We start from the raw sequence: 21,284 nt of genomic DNA, 5'->3' as shown, positions 1-21,284 counted from the left end.
AATTTCTGCAGACACTTGTGGACACTGGACATTTTTGGATTGTGTGAGGCCCACTGATATCTGAGCGCTATGTCACAGGCTCAATGGCACAGCTGTGACAAAAGTGACTAGAGGATAAGGGAGATTTTGAATTTCTGCAGACACTTGTGGACACTGGACACTTTTGGATTGTGTGAGGCCCACTGATATCTGAGCGCTATGTCACAGGCTCGATGGCACAGCTGTGACAAAAGTGACTAGAGGATAAGGGAGATTTTGAATTTCTGCAGACACTTGTGGCACTGGACACTTTTGGATTGTGTGAGGCCCACTGATATCTGAGCGCTATGTCACAGGCTCGATGGCACAGCTGTGACAAAAGTGACGAGAAGATAAGGGAGATTGGATTGCTTTTAAAAAAGCAGTTTGCAGAGCAGTGGGTAAACAGCAATGCAGCGGTCAGGAAGCCTTAGAAGGCAGCCCAACAAACAACACCACTGATACACCACAATATAGCCTCCCCTTGCACTGCACACACAGTGACTGGTGTGTTGTACAGGCACAATCGCTAGCAGCAGAAGCAGTTTTTTTTTCTTCTTCCCTGCCTAACGCTCTCCCTACAGAATCAGCAGCAACCTCTCCCTTTGCTAAGTTCGGCAGAAGTAAGATGGCGGTCGGCGTGCACGCCCTTTTATACCCCCTGTGACGCCCACCAAAGCAAGCCAATCACTTGCATGCCCTTATGAAAGATGGTGGTGACCCATGCCTATGTCATCACGTTGCCCACAGTGTCCGTGGATCCTGATTGGCTGAAAAAGAGCGCAAAACAAACTTTTGAAACGCGACTTTGGCGCGTAAGTCGCCGACCTCGTGGCCGACCTCATCCTAGGGTCGGGTTTCGTTTCATGAAACCCAACTTTGCCAAAAGTCGGCGACTTTTGAAATTTTTCGACCCGTTTCGCTCAACTCTAGTAGTGACGTTTTGAAATGCCGACTTGATGGAATGGTCTGCGGACGTCATGTTACGTTTGCAGAGCCCTGATGTTTCTAAACAGTGGAAACCCCCACACGTGACCCCGTTTTGGAAACCAGACCACCTAAGGAACTTATCTAGTTGTGAGTTGAGCACTTTGAACCCCCAAGTGCTTCACAGAAGTTTATAACGCAGAGCCGTGAAAATTAAAAATCATTTTTTTCCTCAAAAAATTATTTTTTAGCTAGCAATTTTTTATTTTCACAAGGGTAACAGGATAAATTGGACCCCAAAAGTTGTTGTCCAGTTTTTCCTGAGTACGCTGGTACCCCATATGTGGTCATAAATCACTGCTTGGGTGCACGGCAGGGCTCATAAGGGAAGGAGCGCCATTTGACTTTTTGAATGGAAAATTAGCTCCAATCGTTAGCGGACACCATGTTGTGTTTGGAGAGCCCCTGTGTGCCTAAACTTTGGAGCCCCCCCATAAATGTCCCCATTTGGGAAACTAGACCCCCTAAGGAACTTATCTAGATGCATAGTGAGCACTTTGAACCCCCAGGTACTTCACAGAAGTTTATAACGCAGAGCCGTGACAATAAAAATATTTTTTTTTCCTCAAAAAATGATTTTTTAGCCCTCTTTTTTATATTTTCACAATGGTAACAGGAGAAATTGGACACCAAAAGTTGTTTTCCAGTTTGTCCTGAGTACGCTGGTACCTCATATGTGGGGGGGACCACTGTTTGGGCACATGTCGGGGCTCGGAAGGGAAGTAGTGACGTTTTGAAATGTCGACTTGATGGAATGGTCTGCGGGCATCATGTTACGTTTGCAGAGCCCCTAATGTTTCTAAACAGTGGAAACCCCCCACAAGTGACCCGTTTTGGAAACTAGACCACCTAAGGAACTTATCTAGTTGTGAGGTGAGCACTTTGAACCCCCAAGTGCTTCACAGAAGTTTATAACGCAGAGCCGTGAAAATTAAAAATCATTTTTTTCCTCAAAAAATTATTTTTTAGCTAGCAATTTTTTTTTTTCACAAGGGTAACAGGAGAAATTCGACCTCAAAAGTTGTTGTCCAGTTTGTCCTGAGTATGCTGGTACCCCCATATATGGGGGGGACAACTGTTCGGGCACATGTCGGGGCTCGGAAGGGAAGTAGTGACGTTTTGAAATGCCGACTTGATGGAATGGTCTGCGAGCGTCATGTTACATTTGCAGAGCCCCTGATGTTCCTAAACAGTGGACATCCCCCCACAAGTGACCCCGTTTTGGAAACTAGACCCCCCCAAGGAACTTATCTAGATGTGTGGTGAGCACTTTGAACCCCCAAGTGCTTCACAGTTTATAACGCAGAGCCGTGAAAATTAAAAATCATTTCTTTTCCTCAAAAAATTATTTTTTAGCTAGCAATTTTTTATTTTCACAAGGGTAATGGGTCGCCCTCCCAGGGCTGTGGGGTACTCGGTACCGGGCCGGTGTCAGGGGGATGTGTCACAGCAGCGGTGACCCGCTCCGTGGCCCTGGGTGCCCAATATCAATGGTGGATTGCAGTTTAGTTAATGGAATGGAATAGTTCGTGACGCCTGTGGTGTTTGGCAAGCAAGATGTTAAGCCAGCGCTGCGTGCAGATCCTCTGGGGCTGATGGTGTGTTGCAGCATAGAAGGTGTAGCTCCCCACAAGTGAAGCTGTAACCCCAGGGCAGTGTAGTTGCAATAGATGAGAATAGGCACAGGCGGTGTAAGGAATGTTGGTACCCAGATGTAGCAGTGCTGGCGGGGTTGGCGCACAATTGAATGGAAGACACCAGGGCTTGTAGTTCCAAAGCTTTACTCACAGTTCGTGGTACACACTGGTGCCTGCCTCCGTGCCGTGTCCTCCGGGGCAGAGACTCAATCAACCTTCCGGGCAAGTCAGCCTTCTCCTCTCCAACACCCCGCCAACATGTACCTTTCCTGACCGACTCCTCTATTGCATCTTAAGGTGTGAAGAGCTCCAGTACCGTGGTACTCTGAAGTTCCTCCTGTCAGATGTTCCTAACAACTCTACTCGTATGGCAGACAGCTGTAGCCTCTATCGGGGACTCCCTTCTCCGAAGTCCTGGCTCTCTATTCAGTTGCTGTTGTGCCCCAAGTCTTAGATGGGAGTAGTGCATTTACAGCCAACTACTCCACCGGTGTCTGCTGCAGAACCATAAGTGTCCATACAACCTCGGGGACCGGGCCCCGGCCTTGCGCTGAGAACCTATAGGCAGGGTTCCTCTTCCAACCCACGTCTCCTCTCTGTTCTCCTACTCCTTCGTTCCGTACTGATCCCTCTCTCTTATGGAAGCTTAGGTTGCAGTTCTACGTCTTTCTCCTTCTGTTCCTTTCCCGTGCCAGCTGGCTCAGGTCACTGAGACAGCTGCAGCACTCCTTCCTCCATCCCTTCTTCCAGAGATCCCTACTCCTCCTGAGTGGCTTCCTTCCTCACTGACCTTCTGTCAGACTGAAATGATCTGATCTCTCATCCTACACTTTCCCACTCTTTTAGGTATCTCAACTCCACCCACCTCCCAGCACATCTCGTGTTACGAATCCAGGAACCACGAAAGGTGCTCTGCTACCCTCTAAGCATGGAGCCGCAATGTGGTCCTGCTGAACTATCCTGTGTGTGGGGTGCGAGTGTTGGAGTGTGGAAAGGAGTTCCCAACTTACCTAGGTGGTGGGGCACTACACCTTAGGAGAAGGTGCAGTATGTCTGTGGTGACTGAGCCTCAGGGGCACCACAGTAACAGGAGAAATTCGACCCCAAAAGTTGTTGACCAGTTTGTCCTGAGTATGCTGGTACCCCATATGTGGGGGGGACCACTGTTTGGGCACACGTCGGGGCTCAGAAGGGAAGTAGTGACGTTTTGAAATGCCAACTTGATGGAATGGTCTGCGGGTGTCATGTTATGTTTGCACAGCCCCTGATATTTCTAAACAGTGGAAACCCCCCACAAATGACCCCATTTTGGAAACTAGACCCCCCAAGGAACTTATGCAGATGTGTGGTGAGCACTTTGAACCCCCAAGTGCTTCACAGAAGTTTATAACGCAGAGCCGTGAAAATTAAAAATAATTTTTTTCCACAAAAATAATATTTTAGCCCCCAATTTTTTATTTTCCCAAGGATAACAGGAGAAATTAGACCCCCAAACTTGTGCAATTTTTACTGAGTACGCTGATACCCCATATGTGGGGGTAAACAACTGTTTGGAGTATCTCCAACAAAGTGTTAATCCGCACAGCTGGGAAGCTCTTTCATTGCACAAATAGCTGTGTAAGCTGGTACTGCAAATATGCGTACTATGAGAAGTGCTCCATAAACCGGGGTGCCACTCCAAAGTAATTAATCACAGCGGCTACACCAAAAAAGAAAACGGATGGCACTCACTGATTAAAATCTTCTTTATTCCAATACTTTAAAACATTGGCATAGGGAGGATGGGAGCAAGAGTGGAAATACGACAGCCGTTTCGCACTGCAGTAGCGCTTCTACTGGTCTCATTTTCCAAGATGGCGGCGCCCATGAAGCAGGACGGCGGGACACCGGGAGCCAGAGCGGGACATCGGAGGTACTGAGGGGTGAGGGGGGGTCGGAAGGTGGGGGGAATGGAGAGAAGGGGGAGGGGGGCTGATGATGACGGCGGCAGCACATTGCCACCGTCAGTCGGTATCGGGGGGCTGATCGGCCCCGTGAGTCGTGGGGGGGGCGGATCTGGGTCTCCTGCCATGTCCGATGCTAATGCAGCATCGGCCATGGCTGGATTGTAATATTTCATCAATTTTCAATTATGAAATATAACTATCGCTCTGATGGGCTGTTTCACTTTTAACAACCCATCAGAGCGATCGTAGCCACGGGGGGGGCGATGTCACCCCCTGGGGTGAAGTACAAAGCCCCCTGTACCTACGGGTCAGGTGACCTTTCATTGACCCCGGTCACCCAACCCGCAAGGGGGCTTTGAAGTCATGACACAGCATATGCGTCATTGGTCAGAATGACACTGACTTTCATGATTCATCCGCTGTGTCACTGGTCATGAAGGGGTTAATGTGAACTGCTTCCTCTGTCTGTAGACATGTCAAGAATAAGCCAGCGGGATCAGACAAATTATTCACTGTGCCTGTGTGGATTTCGTGCAGGCGCAGTGCGACAGTGTTCCACTGTTGGTACCACGCAAGAGGCTGCGTGAGTGTGTGAGTGAGTGTGAATGTGTGAGTGTGAGATAGAGTGAGTGTGAGAGTGTGAGTGAGAGTGTGAGTCTGAGTGTGTGAGTGTGAGAGTGTGAGTGTGTGAGTGTATGAGTGTGTGTGTGAGAATGTGAATTTGTGTGTGTGAGTTTGTAGTGTATGAGTGTGTGAGTCTGAGTGTGTGAGTGTGAGTGTGAATGTGAGTGTGTGTGATAGTGTGAGTGTGAGTGTGTGAGTGTGACTGTGAGTGTGAGAGTGTGAATGTGAGTGTGTGAGTGTAAGTGTGAGAGTGTGATTGTATGAGTGTGAGTGTGTGAAAGTGTGTGAGTGTTAGTGCGTGTCATTGTGAGTGTGAGAATGTGAATGTGAGTGTGTGTGTAAGTGTGAGTGTGTGAATGTGTGTGTGGTGAGTAAGGCGTATAGTGTGTGTGGTGCGACGGCGTTCCACTGGTGGTACCGCGCATTTGGTTGGTACCAGCAGCAGTTTCCATATTGAGACACCCATCACTTGGGTGTCCCAATATGGCGGTCGGTGAACTTCCTCCACTTGGAATTATGGGATACGGTGACATCTGGACAGAACAGGAAATGAAAACATTACAAGGCAATTATATAACTAGATTATATCAAATCCATATCTGTCTTAATTAATGTCCATACCAGATTTTCACTTTTGCTTTGCTATAGGAAATATTAAATTAAGAGATGTCGGTAGAGAAAGGACGCTCATATCCTTTCCTATTCAGCAGGTACTCTGGATTTAGATATATTTTTTCAACCGAGACATGAGCTTAACACACAGTTCCTGCCTTGATATTGGCACTATACACCCATTTACTGTAGACTGAACTCTATTCTACTTGTTTACTGGTTTACGGTATGTAGTTTTTTTAATTTCAGATTTACCAAAGGACCATTTTTCTGATGTGCTACAATGTCATCTATCCATCTTCCCTGCTGCAGACAATAAATTGATAAAATAATAAATTGTGCATCCGTCTTATTTGACCTCGATATGTCTACACAAAATATTTAAAATCTTTACTTTGGCCTGTCATCTATTAAAATCCGCTTAATGGGCTATGACTAGGGACTGTCCATTCATTAGTAGTTTGTTACCTTCCCCAATTATCTGAGTTGCTAAGATCACTTTAATATGGATTTTTATTCAACTATGAAAAAGCCACATGCGGATATTTTTTCAGAGAAACTTTTTTCTTAGCTCGCCAAACTATAGCAATGGAATGGATGGCTGACAAATCTCTGTTACTAATCTTTCAGAAAAAACGTAGTATTACATTGCCATCACATTAGAAAGCAAGCTATCAACACACAGAGGATGTCCGGCAAAATGTAATAAAAAAGTAGGATTTATGGCTTTCTTTGCACAATACTATATCCCAACAGGAGGACTGAGACATATTTGTTGATCTCTGATTCATTTTATCTTACTGGACAGAAGGTGTGGCCAGCAGCGGTTTTGTTATTGTTTGTAAACTCTTTATAAATTTCTATAATTCCACAAAAACTTGATCTAAAGCTACATCAGCATTTTAAAAATCAATCAAATGAGTCAAAAATATTAGACTTTATAATTTTTTGTTGAGGAAAAAGATACAATATCACATGTCTGTGAGTGGTAAAAGTATGTAAACCTTTGCTTTCCGTATCTGGTAAAACCCCCTTATGCAGCATTGAAACGTTTCTAGTAATCATTGATTAGTCCTAGATATTGAAAATTTTTAGCCCATTCCTCCTTACAAATCAGTTCAAATCTATTATACTGGTACGTTTTTCCACCCATGAACGGCTCTCTGTAGGTCCTTCAACTATATTTCTCTAGGATTAAGGTGGGCACTTTGACTTTGCTATTCCAAAACTTTAACTTTACTCTTCGTTAACTATCCTTTCGTAGAATGACTTGTGTGCTTTGTCTTGATGCCTGAAATTTTCCTTTACAATTTGCTGACAAAATTCATACATTCATTGTTCCATCAATGATGGTAAGCTATCCTTGTCCAGATGCAGCAAAAGAGTCTCAAACCATGATACTACCACCACCACAAGGTTCACATACAGTAAAGTGTTTTTTATGCTGTAATGCCGTGTTATCCTTTGTTCAAACATACCGCTACACATTTAAACCCAGAAGCTTTATTTTAGCCATTTCCATCCTACATTCAATGTTCCAACAGCCTTCTGGCTTTTTCAAGTGATCATTAGCAAACAGCAGATGGGCAACACTGCTCATTTTGGAAAGAAGTACCTTTATTCTTAAAATCCTGCCATACACACCATTGTTGTTCAGTGTCTTCCTGATGGTATACTCATAAACATTAACTAATGTGAGAGAGACCTTTAGTTGCTTAGAGGTTACCTTGGGTTATTTTGTGACCTCACAGACTATTATAAGCCTTGCTAGTTGAGTGATCTTTGTTGGTCAAACACTCCTGGGGAGGGTATTAATGGTCTTGAATTTCCTCCATTTGTAAACAATCAGACTGACTGTGGATTAGAGGAGACCAAACCACTTAGAGATGGTTTTGTATTCCTTTGTAGCTTGATGGATCTAGGTTGGCTGCGCTGCTGGAGTAAATCAATGCTTCAGAAGTAATGATAAGAATAAGGCCTCTTTCACACTTCAGTTTTTTGCATCAGTTATAATCCGCCAAAAAGGCGGACAAGCGGATCCGTTCTCAACTGATGTGAACGGATGGCACAGGATCCGTTTTCAGACGGATCCTGAAAATGAAGAAATTTAAAGGAATCGCTGAGAGAGAGAGAGAGAGAGAGAGAGAGAGAGAGAGAGAGAGAGAGAGAGAGAATTTTTTTTTTGTCCGGCACCCAGAAAGAAATTCGGGTTAAATCAGTGTTTGCAGGATCCGCCAGAGGAAAAAACGTTACAAGCTCCGTTTTGAAATTTTTGAGGATGGTGACGGACAGCAACTTTTGGCGGATCCTCACAAAAAACGGATGCAACGGACAGCAATCCGTCACAATCCGCCATTAATGCAAGTCAATGGGAAAAAAACGGATCCTCAAAAAAAATTTGAGGATCCGTTTTTTTTCAAAACCTGGCGGATTGTGACTGATTGTAAAAAACGGAAGTGTGAAAGAGGCCTAAGGTTTTTTTATTCACAATGCATTTCAACACCATACCGGCATATGTATCAAGTGAAAAAGTTTATTTCAATTGATAAAATGTTAGGTGCCAGGATTCTGTCTCTGCACAGAGTAGATTCCAAGCCTTGTCTGCCTCTGTGGTCTCCCATTCTGCTTCGGCCACAGTGGGAGCTGCCCAGCTAAGACGTCAGTCTTAGTGTCTTGCTCAGACTCGTGCTGTTTGCTTGGTTACTGCTGGCTCTCCACCCAAAGCTATAGTAACTAGCAATAGGCAGTGGCAGACAGATGTTCCAGAGGCTAAGTCCAGAAATCACCCTACTGAGCATGCTCGTGAGGTGGCGACGTCTCATTAGTGGTCAGTTGTCAGTTGCTCGGGTGATGTGGCAGGTCCGGATTGGTCCACGAGCAGGTTCCTGTCTGACTGGACTTGAACAGGAGTGTAATAAAGGTTCCCTGGAGCGCACATTGATGTGCTAAGATCATATGTGTTTGGTGTGTTGGTGGATACTCTACCACCCCATGTGAACATGTGCTGCTGCTAGCATGGCGATTGTGTGTTTAGCCAGGCAGTGTAGGGTGGGAACTCCTGCTTAACTCAGCATCTGACTCCAGGCTTCCTAAGTCACACGTGCAGTTGCACAGCCATGTGTCAGAGCGAGTACAACCACCATCCTAGTATTCCCTGGGAGGTTGCTATAGGGACCCCACCTAGCATCATTACCACTATACTCCTGTAACGTCCAACAGGGCATACAAGCAAAAAAGGAAGCACACTATAGCGCCAAACCATGCAAACATGATAAATGAATAATGAATTGCATTACTGCATTAGAAGTATGAAAAATTGAGAAAGTTTAGCGCATAAAATGGCCAAGTTATGTGTACCTGGAAGCCACGTTAAGGCATTTCTCGTTTTCCAGGTCCCTATTATATGCCAATCCTCACTAAGACTGTAGTCTCCATCTGAATGGGAACCTATGAAAAATCCTCTGTTAGGACTGAAGTCTATATCTCTGTGGAGGGGAAATGGCCCTGGTTTGATTAAAAACGCCTGCAGCTAACAGGTGGAGTGCTCAGTCAGAAGGTAAATGAATACAAATTTCAAAAACTGACCGTCACATCCAAGCATAAGCATAGTGTGAACAGGTGCTTAACCTAGAGTCACCAACTCATATACATTCAAGCAAAAAAGGAAGCACACTGTAGCGTCAAACCATGCAAACATGAAAAATGAATAATGAATTGCATTACTGCATTAGAAGCATGAAAAATTGAGAAAGTTTAGCACATAAAATGGCCAAGTTATGTGTACCTGGAGGCCACGTTAAGGCATTTCTTGTTTTCCAGGTCCCTATTCTATGCCAATCCTCACTAAGACTGTAGTCTCCATCTGAATGGGAACCTATAAATAAACCTCTGTTAGGACTGAAGTCTAAATCTCTGTGGAGGGGAAATGGCCCTGGTTTCATTAAAAACGCCTGCAGCTAACAGGTGCAGTGCTCAGTCAGAAGGTAAATGAATACAAATTTCAAAAACTGACCGTCACATCCAAGCATAAGCATAGTGCGAACAGGTGCTTAACCTAGAGTCACCAACTCATATACATTCAAGCAAAAAAGGAAGCACACTGTAGCGCCAAACCCTGCAGACATGAAAAATGAATAATGAATTGCATTACTACATTAGAATTATGAAAAATTGAGAAAGTTTAGCGTATAAAATGGCCAAGTTATGTGTACCTGGAAGCCACGTTAAGGCATTTCTTGTTTTCCAGGTCCCTATTCTATGCCAATCCTCACTAAGACTGTAGTCTCCATCTGAATGGGAACCTATGAAAAAACCTTCTGACTGAGCACTCCACCTGTTAGCTGCAGGCGTTTTTAATCAAACCAGGGCCATTTCCCCTCCACAGAGATATAGACTTCAGTCCTAACAGAGGATTTTTCATAGGTTCCCATAGGTTCTGTTTTTTTAATTCTGTGGAAGCATGGTTGAAAAGCATGTCTGACTTTCATTTGTTCATTTTCATAGATTTTTGGTGTACTATTTCTTTTGTCAGATTTAAGTTATTTCTATCACCATTGTGGGTTTTTCTGTCATTAAAAGAGGGGTACCAACAATTTTGACTACTTGTGTATATTGAAAATTCTGATGGGTTCTCAAACTTTCAGGCACTACCTTTTATGTCTATTATGTTGCATTGCAATTTTAGTGTATCATAAGCAACATTATAACTAAAATTAAATTAAAAAAAGTGATAAACTGGAACTAGAGAAAAGCAGTGGTCTATTCTACCAATAACAATCAAATATATATGTAGCAAATTGGTATAGATATATGAAATTAAAACTTAACTTAACTCCATAAACTCCCCTGATGTAATATTGTGGAGTAGAATGTATCCTAAATTACTGGACTCCATGGGTGCTAGGTATGGTTCATTTTGACCTGTTAAAAAACGCTAATATAGCATGAATATTTTGATATGGAATAATGGATACTCCGTTTTGATTCACCTTGTCTTGAAGAGTAATGATAATATTTGAAGTGGAAACCTGAATAAGTATGTTTGAGTTTCCAAAGAGGACAGTGTAATAATTTCAATAAGTGTCACTACATATGCTGGGAGAATGTATTGGATAGTGTACCTGTAATATATCAGGAAACATTAATACTCAGCTGTAATTAGACAGAAAAGAAAAATTATTTTGTCCATGATATTTTGACAATAGAAGGCGGTTGCTGTTTTTATTGGCACGATTGCACGGGCACTTTTTCTGGCACTATTTTGGCACTTTACAGCTTTTTAAATTGTGAATAAAAGTTAGGTTTTAATTTCATATATCTATACCAATTTGCTACATATATAAACTGAAACTACCTGTTGTATTCTTCACTGGATGTACAGAGTTAATGTGGCCAAGCTGTTTCGAAAAAATGTAGATCGATACTTGCACAACCATAGTCCATATAACAGAGATTCAGACTGGCCTTCGTTCAGTGACGCCAGGTGAAAGGTGATCAATCTTTCTGGGAATGTTTTGGGATCATTCTTTCATGTAAAGAGTGAGCGTTATCATATTAAAAATTTCAGATTACCGGTGTCTGATATTGGTTATTTAAATTCCTATTTTTGTTTCATTTCACCATACAAACTAAAGTTTTGGTGGAAATCATCCATTTGGTCAACTTAAGACTAATTTGATTTCGTCACTTACTGTAATGATACTTTAATTTGGATAAATGAAATATACTGTACTGTATACAGACCAAATATATTGCTCAAATATACACTAATTTTAGAAAAAAATACTACTTTTTTGTGTTTTTTTGCATTTGACTGGCAAAAAAGCCAAAAAAAACTTGTAGCTGATTCATGGCTGTAAGTCAACAGGGAAATGCTAAATGCAGTATTAGTGTTGCTTTGTGATATGTAAATTCAGTTCCCGGCAGTGCTGTACACAGATGGAAAGGTCAAAACAGGCTCCCTAATACAAGGCTTTGCCAGGCAGGACACAATGTTTTCCTTTCTTCACACTCTTTCTATGACTCTTGTTCCAAAATAACTACATTCTTTACTAATTCTCAAAATGCAAATAACTGATGAATGAATCTAGAAGCTGACAAATGATTCCTGCTATCTACGCTGCCATCCATGAAGTATTAAAATGCTTTGCTTGATGTGTAGCTAAATTCATTGCTGGAACAGTGGACCTCAAAAAAATATTGAGAAGACGCAGAACATTCAAACTGGACTTTATGTTTCTGAAGAAATTGGATAAGATCACAATTAAAGTAAATCTGTCATCTTTTTCTTGCTTCTCAATCTGAGAGCTACAGTTGGGCTCAAAAGTTTACATACCAAGGCAGAATTTTTGCTTTCTTGGCCTTTTTTAAGAGAACATGAGTGATAACTAGAGTTGAGCGAAACAGGTCGAAAAATTTCAAAAGTCGCCGATAGAGTTGAGCGAAACGGGTCGAAAAAATTCAAAAGTCGCCGACTTTTGGCAAAGTCTGGTTTCATGAAACGAAACCCGACCCTAGGATGAGGTCGGCCACGAGGTCGGCGAACTTACGCGCCAAAGTCGCGTTTCAAAAGTTTGTTTTGCGCTCTTTTTCAGCCAATCAGGATCCACGGACACTGTGGGCAACGTGATGACATAGGCACGGGTCACCACCATCTTTCAGAAGGGCATGCAAGTGATTGGCTTGCTTTGGTGGGCGTCACAGGGGGTATAAAAGGGCGTGCATGCCGACCGCCATCTTACTTTTGCCGATCTTAGTATAGGGAGAGGTTGCTGCTGATTCTGTAGGGAGACCGTTAGGCAGGGAAGAAGACAAAAAAACTGCTTCTGCTGCTAGCGATTTGGCCTGCACAACACACAAGTCACTGTGTGTGCAGTGCAAGGGGAGGCTATATTGTGGTGTATCAGTGGTGTTGGTTGTTGGGCTGCCTTTTAAGGCTTCCTGACACGCTGGCATTGCTGTTTACCCACTGCTCCGCAAACTGCTTTTTTAAAAGCAATCCAATCTCCTTTATCCTCTCGTAACTTTGGTCACAGGCAGCTGTGCCATCGAGCGTGTCACATAGCGCTCAGATATCAGTGGGCCGCACACAATCCACAAGTGTCCAGTGTCCAAAAGTGTACGCAGAGATTCAAAATCTCCATTATCCTCTCGTCACTTTGGTCACAGGCAGCTGTGCCATCGAGCGTGTCACATAGCGCTCAGATATCAGTGGGCCGCACACAATCCACAAGTGTCCAGTGTCCAAAAGTGTACGCAGAGATTCAAAATCTCCATTATCCTCTCGTCACTTTGGTCACAGGCAGCTGTGCCATCGAGCGTGTCACATAGCGCTCAGATATCAGTGGGCCGCACACAATCCACAAGTGTCCAGTGTCCAAAAGTGTACGCAGAGATTCAAAATCTCCATTATCCTCTCGTCACTTTGGTCACAGGCAGCTGTGCCATCGAGCGTGTCACATAGCGCTCAGATATCAGTGGGCTGCACACAATCCACAAGTGTCCAGTGTCCAAAAGTGTACGCAGAGATTCAAAATCTCCATTATCCTCTCGTCACTTTGGTCACAGGCAGCTGTGCCATCGAGCGTGTCACATAGCGCTCAGATATCAGTGGGCCGCACACAATCCACAAGTGTCCAGTGTCCAAAAGTGTACGCAGAGATTCAAAATCTCCATTATCCTCTCGTCACTTTGGTCACAGGCAGCTGTGCCATCGAGCGTGTCACATAGCGCTCAGATATCAGTGGGCCGCACACAATCCACAAGTGTCCAGTGTCCAAAAGTGTACGCAGAGATTCAAAATCTCCATTATCCTCTCGTCACTTTGGTCACAGGCAGCTGTGCCATCGAGCGTGTCACATAGCGCTCAGATATCAGTGGGCCTCACACAATCCACAAGTGTCCAGTGTCCAAAAGTGTACGCAGAGATTCAAAATCTCCATTATCCTCTCGTCACTTTGGTCACAGGCAGCTGTGCCATCGAGCTTGTCACATAGCGCTCAGATATCAGTGGGCAGCACACAATCCACAAGTGTCCAGTGTCAAAAAGTGTACGCAGAGATTCAAAATCTCCATTATCCTCTCGTCACTTTGGTCACAGGCAGCTGTGCCATCGAGCGTGTCACATAGTGCTCAGATATCAGTGGGCCGCACATAATCCACAAGTGTCCAGTGTCCAAAAGTGTACGCAGAGATTCAAAATCTCCATTATCCTCTCGTCACTTTGGTCACAGGCAGCTGTGCCATCGAGCGTGTCACATAGCGCTCAGATATCAGTGGGCCGCACACAATCCACAAGTGTCCAGTGTCCAAAAGTGTACGCAGAGATTCAAAATCTCCATTATCCTCTCGTCACTTTGGTCACAGGCAGCTGTGCCATCGAGCGTGTCACATAGCGCTCAGATATCAGTGGGCCGCACACAATCCACAAGTGTCCAGTGTCCAAAAGTGTACGCAGAGATTCAAAATCTCCATTATCCTCTCGTCACTTTGGTCACAGGCAGCTGTGCCATCGAGCGTGTCACATAGCGCTCAGATATCAGTGGGCCTCACACAATCCACAAGTGTCCACTGTCCACAAGTGTGTGCAGAAATTCTAAAACTCCCCTGTCCTATAGACACCTTGTACCTTGTTTTACATTACTATATAGTTTGTTGGATTTTGTCTACATTTCTACCAAAAATGAGGAAGGCTGGTGGAAGAGGCTGTGGAATTGGGCGGGGGTTGGCAGCTGGTAATGATGGTGTTGGTGGTGGATCTGATGGTAGTGGCAAGAGCAAAATAGGACCGAATGCAGGAGGTGCTGACCCTGCGTCATCGTCTGGCTACATAAGGCCTCGAACGCTTAGTTTTCTAGGAGTTGGCAAACCGCTTTTAAAGGCAGAGCATCAGGAAAAAGTTTTGTCTTACATTGCTGACTCAGCCTCCAGCTCTATCGCCTCCTCTTCTTCAGTTGTAAAAAGTAAAAGCACTGAGTCGTCATTGGAGGCTCATGTTCATGAACCACACCTTTCCTTGTGTCCTTCACCCCAACCAAGATTGAAGGATGATGCAGGCCATACTACTGATTACTCCATGGAGCTGTTTTCACATACCATGCCTGGATTATCAAGTGAAATGGTGAATTACCCAGGCCAAGATGAATCTGACATGGAGTGCACTGATGCACAGCCGCTGATGGATGATTCTGCTGGTACATTCACTCAGAGCACTACATTGTCCTCGCAGTGTACAGAGCCAGATTTTGACCCTGATGAGACTCAGGTGCCCCTTCCCGCACACTATACCACCATACACGGTGACACAGAGAAAGGTGCACATGACATAGAAGAGGAGGTGATGGATGACCCAGTTTTTGACCCAGATTGGCATCCATTGGGGGAAGAGGGTGCTGCTTCCAATAGCTCAGATGAGGAGCATCCACAGCAGACATCGACATCGCAACAGCTGTTATCTGGCAGGCCCGGAGCACTCCAAAGACAGGTTCCAAACATCAAAAGAGTTGCTGGACAGCTTGTCCAGAGGGTCAAAAGATCACAGCGTGCTAGGCCGCAAAATGTCTACCAAAGTAGGAAGAGTGCAGTGTTGCAGTTTTTTGAACAAAATCCTCATGATCAGGCCAAGGTTATCTGTAAGAAGTGCGCAAAGACCTTTAGCCGAGGGAAAAATCTGAAAAATTTGAATACCAGTTGCATGCTTAGACATTTAACCAGCATGCACTTGCAAGCGTGGACACAACACCAAACCTCAAGTGCCACATGTGCAACTGATCACAACGAAGGTAGTCAGCAACGCTACATTGTTTCCCCCACTGTAAGCCCACCGGTTAGCACAGCAGCAAATGTTGAGGTGTCGTTGCAAGGCCACAGCAGTCAGGGAATCCCACTGTTATATCAACGAAAGACTGATTCTAGGCCATCAGAAAGAACACCAACTCCATCACCATCATCAACCCTCTCTCAGTCCGCCCTGTCCACCGCTACTTCCACCATTTGCAGCTCTCAAGTCCAGCTCACCCTCCCAGACACTATGAGTAGGTCAAGAAAGTACTCAGTCTCTCATCCGCGTACACTGGGTTTGAACGCCCACATTGCCAAACTAATCTCGTTTGAGATGATGCCCTTTCGGTTGGTGGAAAGCACAGCTTTCCGTGAACTCATGGCCTATGCAGTACCACGCTATGACCTACCCAGTCGCCACTTCTTCTCTCGCAAAGCCATCCCAGCCCTCCACCATCATGTGAAAGACCGCATTGTCCATGCACTCAAGCAGTCAGTGAGCGGAAAGGTGCACCTCACAACTGATGCATGGTCCAGTCGGCATGGCCAGGGTCGTTACGTGTCCATCACTGCGCACTGGGTTAATGTGGTGGATGCAGGGTCCACAGGGGACATCGGTGGTGGGACAGTGCTGCCTAGCCCACGGTATAGGAAACAGTTGGCTGTAGGCGTTCGACCCTCCTCCTCCTCCTCCTCCTCCAGAAGCGAAAGCTCGTCCACAGAGCGCAGTCGTACGAGCACTCCATCTGCAGCTGCCACTGTTGCACACGATGTGTCCCCCTATCGAGCAGCTAGTGGAAAGCGTCAGCAGGCTGTGTTGCAGATGATGTGTTTGGGCGACAGACACACCGCCGAGGTGCTGGCCGAGTACTTGAAGCGACAAACTGAGTCATGGCTGGGCAGTGTATATCTTGAGGCAGGCAAGGTAGTTAGTGATAACGGCCGTAATTTTGTGGCAGCCATAGCCCTTTCAAAACTCAGCCACATACCTTGCTTGGCTCACACCTTGAACCTGGTGGTGCAGTGCTTCCTCAAAAATTATCCGGAGTTAACAGCCCTGCTCCAGAAGGTGCGAAGACTGTGCGCGCACATCCGCCGGTCGCCTGTACACTCCGTTCGTATGCAGAAGCTGCAGCGATTGCTCCACCTTCCCAACCACCGCCTCATTATCGACATTGCAACAAGGTGGAACTCCACCCTGCACATGGTGGAGCGGCTGTGCGAGCAGAGGCAGGCCATAATGCATTTGTGGGAGGATACACGGCCAGGCACTTTGAGAGCAGACATGGAGTTGACAGGCGTGCAGTGGTCGAAGCTGAAAGACCTTTGTAAAGTCCTTCAGTGTTTTGAGGAATGCACACGGCTGGTAAGCGCAGACGATGCCATCCTAAGCATGAGCATCCCACTTATGCGTCTGCTCATGCAAACTTTGACGCACCTTAAGGAGCAGGCGTCTGCAGCCAATGTTGATGAGGAGGAAGAGGAGGAGGGAATCCTTGATGACATTCAGCCCTTGTCTGCTCAGGGACCTCTCCTGGACGAGGTGGAGGAAGAAGAGGAGGAGGAGGAGGAGGATGATGGGGATGATTACTTAGGGGAGGAGGATGCATCTCGTGGGGCAAGTGAAAATGTTGGAGTGGCATGGTCTGGTACAGGGTTTGTGCGTGACTGGAGGGATGTGGATTTGCCAGAAAGTGCTCCTCCACCCAGCACTCGCAGTGCATCATTGACACCGGGAACATTGGCCCACATGTCAGATTATGCCTTGCGGATCCTAAAAAGGGACCCCCGCATTGCCAAAATGATGAACGACGATGACTACTGGTTGGCCAGCATCCTGGATCCACGCTATAAAGGCAAATTACAAAACATCATGCCACAGGAGAACCTTGACCTAATATTGGCTAATAAACAAGCAACTCTGGTAAATCGGTTGCTTGAGGCATTCCCAGCACACAGCAGCGGTGATGGTTCTCACACGAGCCGTACGGGCCGGGGGCAGCTTGGCAGAGGTGTTCGTGGTGCACACAGCAGAAGTGGCGTTGGAGACAGGGGTTTCATGACAATGTTGTGGACTGATTTTTCAAATACCGCTCACACAACTGGTAATACTGCATCGATGGAAAGTGACAGGAGACAGCAGTTGTCAACTATGGTTACAACCTACTTTTCCTCCCATATCGATGTTCTCCCACACAGGTCATTCCCCTTTGACTATTGGGCCGCTAAACTGGACACCTGGCCTGAATTGGCCCAATATGCCTTACAGGAGCTCGCTTGCCCAGCTGCAAGTGTGCTATCGGAAAGAGTGTTCAGTGCAGCTGGATCAATCCTGACAGAAAAAAGGACCCGTCTGTCAACCCAAAATGTGGATGATCTAACCTTCATTAAAATGAACCACGCATGGGTTTCCAAGGATTTTGTCCCACCTTCCCCTGATGACACATAGGGTGACAGAAAAATGGCTTGCTTTGGTCCACCTCTTCCTGGTACTTCACCTATTTCGCCTTTTGCATCAGCTGAATGTCCAACATCAACATATGCCACTTTCTAAAACTCCCTAACTGTGCTGCCTCCCCCCCATGGCCGGGGTCAACACCTACCGCACGACAACGTGCGAGTGCCGTTGCCCTGGACAGGTGGGTAGGCCGACTCTTGGGCGCGGGCACTGGCACAGGGTCCCTCATAGTGCAACCAAGTGTCTCTGATGGTGGTGGTGCACACCCGCCGTCAGACACACCGCTGTACTATGAGGGGCCCAGTGCCAGTACCGACGCCCACGAGTGGGCCCCCCTTGCTTGGCCAGGGCCCCAGCATTTGCAATCTTTACCTCTCCCTGCTCCTCCGCTGTGTAATCTGGGCCGTCAAATCCATACTGTGCCTGACACCGTCTGAGCCTGCCTCCTGAGACATATATTTTGAATGTGTACGCTATCCATACATGTAATCCAGGGATACAGTACCCTTTCTAACCTTTGTGCAATGACGTGCAATCCATACTGGGCCTAACACCGTCTGAGCCTGCCTCATGCTGTATAGACATATATTTTGAATGTGTACGCTATCCATACATGTAATCCAGGGATACAGTACCCTTTCTAACCTTTGTGCAATGACGTGCAATCCATACTGGGCCTAACACCGTCTGAGCCTGCCTCATGCTGTATAGACATATATTTTGAATGTGTACGCTATCCATACATGTTATCCGGGGATACGGTACCCTTTCTAACCTTTGTGCAATGACGTGCAATCCATACTGGGCCTAACACCGTCTGAGCCTGCCTCATGCTGTGTAGACATATATTTTGAATGTGTACGCTATCCATACATGTTATCCGGGGATACGGTACCCCTTCTAACCTTTGTGCAATGATGTGCAATCCATACTGGGCCTAACACCGTCTGAGCCTGCCTCATGCTGTATAGACATATATTTTGAATGTGTACGCTATCCATACATGTTATCCGGGGATACGGTACCCCTTCTAACCTTTGTGCAATGACGTGCAATCCATACTGGGCCTAACACCGTCTGAGCCTGCCTCATGCTGTATAGACATATATTTTGAATGTGTACGCTATCCATACATGTTATCCGGGGATACGGTACCCTTTCTAACCTTTGTGCAATCACGTGCAATCCATACTGGGCCTAACACCGTCTGAGCCTGCCTCATGCTGTATAGACATATATTTTGAATGTGTACACTATCCATACATGTTATCCGGGGATACGGTACCCTTTCTAACCTTTGTGCAATGACGTGCAATCCATACTGGGCCTAACACCGTCTGAGCCTGCCTCATGCTGTGTAGACATATATTTTGAATGTGTACGCTATCCATACATGTTATCCGGGGATACGGTACCCCTTCTAACCTTTGTGCAATGACGTGCAATCCATACTGGGCCTAACACCGTCTGAGCCTGCCTCATGCTGTATAGACATATATTTTGAATGTGTACGCTATCCATACATGTTATCCGGGGATACGGTACCCCTTCTAACCTTTGTGCAATGACGTGCAATCCATACTGGGCCTAACACCGTCTGAGCCTGCCTCATGCTGTATAGACATATATTTTGAATGTGTACGCTATCCATACATGTTATCCGGGGATACGGTACCCTTTCTAACTTTTGTGCAATCACGTGCAATCCATACTGGGCCTAACACCGTCTGAGCCTGCCTCATGCTGTATAGACATATATTTTGAATGTGTACGCTATCCATACATGTTATCCGGGGATACGGTACCCTTTCTAACCTTTGTGCAATGACGTGCAATCCATATTGGGCCTAACACCGTCTGAGCCTGCCTCATGCTGTATAGACATATATTTTGAATGTGTACGCTATCCATACATGTTATCCAGGGATACGGTACCCTTTCTAACCTTTGTGCAATCACGTGCAATCCATACTGGGCGTGAGAACGGCTGGCGAGCTTTTAAGCAAGCTACAGCACCTGTCCAGACAAGTACAGGGATTCCCTAGCGAGGAGACTTATTTGATTGTTTTCAATGTTGGGACAGCAATTTTTGGGGAGCACTATACTCTGGAGAATGATAGATGGGGCCCACCATACACTGGAACATTCCAAAGGTGGACATCAGACACTGGAGCAGCATTTACAGGGCCCATTATACACTAGAGCATTAGAAATGGGGCCCATTATGTTTGGAGCATTATTTGGGCCCATAAGACAGTGGAGCTTCATCCATGGGGACCAACATATACTGTAGCATTATGTGGAGCTCATCATATACTGTTTCAAACATTATATGGGACCAATGATTTTGTATGGAGAAATAGATGGGCCTCGTCATGAGATGTAAAAAGTGAGGTATTTTTCATTGTACTATACCGCTATTTCTCTGCCGTATCGGAGCATGATGAGTTGTGGTATGTGTTAAAGGGGCGCTCTTTTGCCCAGGGCACATGAAAACCTGCAGCCAGCCCTCCCCCCCCACAAATTTAGCCAAATAACCCCCATTCTTCAGTGCGTAACTTGTATTATGAAGTTAATTAAGGTTGACAAGCTTAAGTAAGAAGAACTGATGCTTTTGGCATTCAAATGGGCACTGTAGGTGTGTTTCCTGTCCTCCTCTCACTGCCGACTTTCATTCCCCATTGACTTACATTGGGTTTCGTGTTTCGGGACGACCCCGACTTTTCCCTATAATCGGACGATCTTGCTTGACCAGACTTTTGAAAAAGTCGGGTTTCACGAAACGAAACGCGACCCTAAAAAACCAAAAGTCGCTCAACTCTAGTCGCCGACTTTTGTCAAAGTCGGGTTTCATGAAACGAAACCCGACCCTAGGATAAGGTCGGCCACGAGGTCGGCGACTTACGCGCCAAAGTCGCGTTTCAAAAGTTTGTTTTGCGCTCTTTTACAGCCAATCAGGATCCACGGACACTGTGGGCAACGTGATGACATAGGCAGGGGTCACCACCATCTTCCAGAAGGGCATGCAAGTGATTGGCTTGCTTTGGTGGGCGTCACAGGGGGTATAAAAGAGCGTGCACGCCGACCGCCATCTTACTTCTGCCGATCTCAGTATAGGGAGAGGTTGCTGCTGATTCTGTAGGGAGAGCGTTAGGCAGGGAAGAAGACAAAAAAACTGCTTCTGCTGCTAGCGATTTGGCCTGCACAACACACAAGTCACTGAGT

General features: G+C 45.8%; 1 long non-coding RNA gene across 1 annotated transcript in view; it reads right to left on the bottom strand.

Annotated features, from left to right (window-relative positions):
- Positions 1–10,101, bottom strand: part of LOC141083974 (uncharacterized) — a 47,420-nt gene extending 37,319 nt beyond the window's left edge. The window contains exon 1 of the long non-coding RNA XR_012230879.1: positions 10,036–10,101. This is a non-coding gene — a long non-coding RNA (uncharacterized lncRNA). The remainder of the gene's footprint in view (positions 1–10,035) is intronic.
- Between the last annotated feature and the right edge of the window lie 11,183 nt (positions 10,102–21,284).

Source organism: Dendrobates tinctorius, unplaced genomic scaffold, assembly GCF_039654945.1.
Source record: "Dendrobates tinctorius isolate UK_male_01 unplaced genomic scaffold, ASM3965494v1 ptg000022l, whole genome shotgun sequence".
In the NCBI taxonomy this organism is placed as follows: domain Eukaryota; kingdom Metazoa; phylum Chordata; class Amphibia; order Anura; family Dendrobatidae; genus Dendrobates; species Dendrobates tinctorius.
This window is presented reverse-complemented; position numbering and strand designations above follow the sequence as displayed.